Genomic DNA, 5,921 nt, shown 5'->3' on the forward strand with positions numbered 1-5,921 from the left:
CTTTTCTTTATACTTGACTTTTAGATTTGAATTTTCTTATACTCTCCCCCTTTGCCATATATCAAAAAAAAACTTTATGAGGGAAGGAGTAAGAAAATGTTGTTTGACAACACTTTGCTAAAAGAATTTTGATTTGTCAACAAATTGATAAAGACTAAGTTTTAAGAGTGATAAAAGTTTAGCTTATAAGAACATAGCTTTTAAAAATATGAAAAAAAAAACTTTAGCTAAAACTAACTTAGCTTAAAAAGAAAGGAGTTTAATAGGAGGTTGAATAAATACTTAAAATATTTTGATAAACACTTAGCTTTTAGAACAAATTTTCTTGTAAGACTTTTTAGCTAAGTGAATGAATAGATTAAAGAAAACCTTTATCAAAAGTTAAGTAAACAAATCATAAAGTTTAATAGGGAGCATAGATTAGTTTAATGGGGAGCATAGTTTTTAAAAATAATTTGCTTTTTTGAGAAAGTACTTAGCTTTAGATTAAAAAATCTTTTCCTTAAAAAAATGTTTTGCTCAAAAACTAAGTTTGGAAAGTAGTTAAGCTAAGGGAAAGTTTTTTGACTTTGAAAAGTAAAAAATTTAGCTAAATTTGAATTCAAAAAATTTAGTTTAAAAAGTGCAAAAAAAGATTGATGAAACTTTAAGAATATTTTTTAAAAAGGAATTTTTCAAAAAAAAACACATTAGGGGTTCATAAAGCAATTTTACTTAGTTAAATTTGAAAAGTACTTAGCTTAAATAGTATCAATTTGTATAACTTTAGTTAAGTCCACTTTCACTTAGAACCAAAAAGAGTAAGACAATTTTGTTAAAGAAAAACTTAGTTTTCTTTTCTAAAGTCCTAAAGTCCAAGCATGAGTAATTAAAAATTCAAACTAAATACTTTGTTTCCTTAGCCAAATGTCTAACCATTAGCTACTAGCTGTTTACCTAAAAGACAATAGCTTTCACTTGGTTAGTCAAGTTAAGTCAATGATCCAGTTAGATTTGACTAAGACAGGATAACTTAATTTGATTAATATAAGATGGTATTTATTGCCCAGACTTATGTCGATGCACAGATATAAGCATTCTTAAGTCCAGGCAGTACACTATGCATCTTACATCATTCTAAGTATTTTCATACACAAGCAAGATAAACTTAGTGTGCTTGTGAGATGCTTTGGCTGAAACTAGGGGTACATGATCTCTAGGGGTTAAGTTCCTATGCTAAATCCAGATTTTGAAAAACTAATAAAATTAAATTTTTTGAAAAATATTTTTCCTAGAATTTAAAAGCAAGTACAACAATATAACAAGAGATATACATGAAAAGAAATCCTAGGCAATCAAGCATAAGTATGAAATATACCAAATACAGACTATCTATAAAATGTTACTCATATACAGTGCATAGTCTAATCAACTCTGATCATCGTCAGGTGGCGGTGGTGATCGTTCAAGGCCACGCAGAGCCTGGAAGAACTGCTCAAGTCTGGTGGTCAAAGCATCCCGGAAAGCAGTCATCTCTCCTTGAAAAGCAGTCATCTCTCCTCGAAGTGAGCTGAAGCTGTCCGTGACCATCCGCTATAACTGCGCAGAAGACTTCTCAAGATGAGTGAGTTGATCCTCGATGGATCGCAAACTCGAGGGTTGAGCTGACGTTGAGGGTTGGGCTGAAGTTAAGGACTGTGATGGATCTAGAGGATCCCCAAACATCTCAACATCTATGAACTCTAACAACTCCTCTCCCTCGGCTGGCTGGTAGAACTCATCTCCAGCTGGGACAAATCCCTCGGTTGGAGCAGCACCCTCGGCTGGAGCAACAAGCTCATCCTCGACTGGATCAGTTGGCAGCGACCCATCTCTCCATGCGAGGGTCCCCTGAGTGGTGATGTCTATATGAGCTAACCTAAGGTGACGCTGGCCGATCTCGTCATAAGGTCTAAGGGAGGTAACCGCCCCCTGGGTCGTATCTATCTCTAAAGTCGAGAAGATATATGTCATGACATTACAGTAAGGCATGTGGACTACAAGGGACGTAACGAGACTGGTCGCATGAATCATATTATGAAACATGTGTAATACTATGTCTATATTTAAATAGTGACATAAGGCATACAAAAAGAAGGAATGAGAAGGACGCATCTTTGGGACGTCTCGAGATGTGATCGGCAAAATGCATGCAGTCAGGACTCGATACATAATGTAGGCTTGGACCCTAAGAGAGAGTGACATGAAGTCAGAAACTACAGATGGTCTCTCCTCCCAATAAAAATAAATATAGAGTGTATCTAATGTAATGTGGGAGTAGGGCTTGCCAAATGGCAAATCCCTACTAGGGTAGCACAAAAAGGGGCATGCAGAGGGTCTAAGACCTAGACTAGTACATATCAAGGCAGGGGTAACTTGAAGATCCTTTCCACCAACTCTGGTGGAATAGGTCAGGTCATCACTGTTGGTTGCTACTCGAAAAACCTATAGGTTCCACTGTACAAAAAATTTTGTACAAAGGTCTGAACCTTTTCCTAGCTACCATGTGTTCTTTTAAATTAAATTTTGGATCGCCTGCGGAACTTAACACGTTTGATCCAAAACTTAATCTATTTGTTCTTTTAGGTTTTGACTTGGATCTCCTGCGGAACTTTACACGTTCGACCCAAGTCTCCTTAAGTTATTAATTCCATTAAATATTAATTTCCATAATTGGTTCCCAGTACTGACGTGGCGAGGCACATGGCCTTCTTGGATATGGGAGCAACCACCACCGACTAGACAAAATCTTTTATAGAAAGCTAATATTTAATTTCCTAAAATAACTTTAGGTTAACCAAAGAGAACAATCAAATCACAAGGAAAAGAAAAACCAAAAGAACACAGCATCGAAAAAAAACATATTCGAAATTCTAGAACGTAAGCCTCTTGTATTTGGTATTATTTCCATAAATAACTAGTATGATGCGGAAATAAAAATTACTAGTTATAGCTTGTAGAAAAACCTCTTGATCTTCTATCGTATTCCTCTTCTAACCTCGGACGTTGTGTGGGCAACGATCTACCGAGATGAGAAACCACCAACCACCTTCTTCTCCTCCAAGCAAGGTTCGGCCACAAAGGAAAAACTTTACCAAAGAAGAAAATCAAAATACTAACCAAGCTCCAAGAGATGCTAGCTTTCTCTCCTTCTTCTTCTTCTTCTCCAAGTAGTATCCGGCCACCACAAGAACTCCAAGAGAGATGAAGTATTCGGCCACCACAAGAGGAAGAGAGGGAGAGGATGATGGCCGGCCACAACACCAAGGAAAAGAGGGAGAGAAAACAATAGAGGTTGTATCTCATGAAGGCACCCCTACCCCTTCTTTTATATTCCTTGGCCTAGGCAAATTAGGAAATTTATTTACAATAAAATTTCCTTAATTTCCTTGATATGATTTATTTGAGAAAAATAAAATAAAATTTCCCAAATAAACTCTAATGGCCGGCCACATCAAGAGGAATCAAATTGGACAAGTTTCAATCAACAATTAAAACTTTCCTTATTTGTTTCCGGAAATTTTAAAAATAAAATTTCTCTTTAAAAATCTCTTCATGGTTAATAAAAGGAAATTTCTATAATTTTAATTTTATTAACATGTGAATAATTTTAAAGAGAAAAATAAAACATCTCTCCAATCTACAAATAAGGAAAGAGATCTAATCTCTTTCTTTAATCTTTTGTAGATCTTTTACAAGAGAGATATTTTAATTTTAATTCTCTTTAAATTATATCTTCCACATAATAATAAAAATTAAAATTAAATTTCTTTTTTAATTTAATTTGGCCGGCCCTACTAGCTTGGGTTCAAGCTAGGGTCGGCCACCCAATTTTATACCTAGGCCGGCCCTAGCTTGTTCCCAAGCTAGCTTGGCCGGCCCCTATTGGGTGGGTATAGAAGGTGGGTATAGGTGGGTATAGAACTCTATAAATAAGAGGCTACGATAGGGACCGAGAGGAGGAATTGGTTTTGGTCTCCCGATAAAATTAAGCATCCCGTGTTCGCCCCGAACACACAACTTAATTTTATCAATGATAATTCATTCCACTAGAGAACTATCATTGAACTACCGCACCAATCCCAAATTACATTTTTGGGCTCCTTCTTATTATGAGTGTGTTAGTCTCCCTATGTTTAAGATATCGAATGTCCACTAATTAAGTGAGTTACTGACAACTCATTTAATTAATATCTAAGTCCAAGAGTAGTACCACTCAACCTTATCGTCATGTCGGACTAAGTCCACCTGCAGGGTTTAACATGACAATCCTTATGAGCTCCTCTTGGGGACATTATCAACCTAGTATCTCTAGGACACAGTTTCCTTCTATAATCAACAACACACACTATAAGTGATACCATTTCCCAACTTATCGGGCTTATTGATTCATCGAACTAAATCTCACCCATTGATTAATTAAAGAAATAAATATCAAATATATGTGCTTGTTATTATATCAGGATTAAGAGCACACACTTCCATAATAACCGAGGTCTTTGTTTCTTTATAAAGTCAGTATAAAAGAAACGACCTCAAATGGTCCTACTCAATACACTCTGAGTGTACTAGTGTAATTATACAGTCAAGATAAACTGATACCTAATTACACTACGACCTTCTAATGGTTTGTTCCTTTCCATTTTGGTCGTGAGCTACTGTTTATAATTTATAAGGTACTGATAATATCATCTTCTGTATGTGACACCACATACTATATTATCTACAATATAAATTAATTGAACAACTACAACTAAATGTAGAAAATTTGACCAAATGTGATTCTTTATTCATAATGAATGTTTACAAAGCTTAGGCTTTCAGTATACACTCCAACAATCTCCCACTTATACTAATGACTAAGCTGTCATATCTTCTACCATACATCTGATTCCCATTCCCTCCACATGCCGATCGAAAGCTTTCGCCGGAAGGGCCTTAGTGAAAGGATCTGCCAGGTTATCTGCTGATGCAATCTTGGCGATGACAACTTCTCCTCGCTTCACGATATCTCGTATCAGGTGGTACTTGCGCTCTATATGTTTACTTGCCTTATGAGCTCGTGGTTCCTTCGAGTTTGCAATCCGCTATTATCACAATAAATTGTGATGATTTTGGGCAAACCAGAATCACATCTAAGTCCATTAGAAAGTTCTGAGCCATACTGCTTCTTTAGTCGCCTCAGAGGTTGCTACATACTCGACTTCCATGGTTGAGTCCAAAACGCATTTTAACACTCCTCCATGAAATGGCTCCACCTCCTAAAGTAAACACATAGCCTGATGTAGACTTCATTATCCCTATCTCGATTGGAAATCAATCCGTGTAACCCACGGAGCGGATCGTCTTGGTAAACTAGCATATAATCTCTAGTCCTTCTCGTGTACTTTAATATATGCTTTACTGCAGTCCAATGTCCTTGTCGAGGTTACTCGATATCTGCGACCATGCCAAAAACGGATATCGGTCTCGTATAACATTGCATACATTAGGCTTCCTATAGCCAAGCATAAGGAACTGCTTTCATGTCTTCTATCTCTTTCGACGCGTCTTTGGAGACATCTCCTTAGACAGAGCTACTCCATGTCTAAAAGGTAAGAAACCTTTCTTGGAATCCTGCATGCTAAAACGAGCAAGGATTGTATCTATATATGAAGCTTGGGACAGACACAACATTCTTTTCTTGCGATCCCTTATCACTTTGATCCCAAGAATGTGTGCACACTCTCTAAGTCCTTCATATCAAATTGTTTGGACAACCATACCCTTACGTCGATAATACCTTGACATTGTTGCCAATTAACAAAATATCATCTACGATAGTACAAGAAATACTACCACGTTTCCGTTACACTTTTGTATACACAAGACTCATCCGGACATTGAATAAATCCGAATGGATT

The sequence above is a fragment of the Zingiber officinale genome, chromosome 6A (genome assembly GCF_018446385.1).
Source record: "Zingiber officinale cultivar Zhangliang chromosome 6A, Zo_v1.1, whole genome shotgun sequence".
NCBI lineage: Eukaryota > Viridiplantae > Streptophyta > Magnoliopsida > Zingiberales > Zingiberaceae > Zingiber > Zingiber officinale.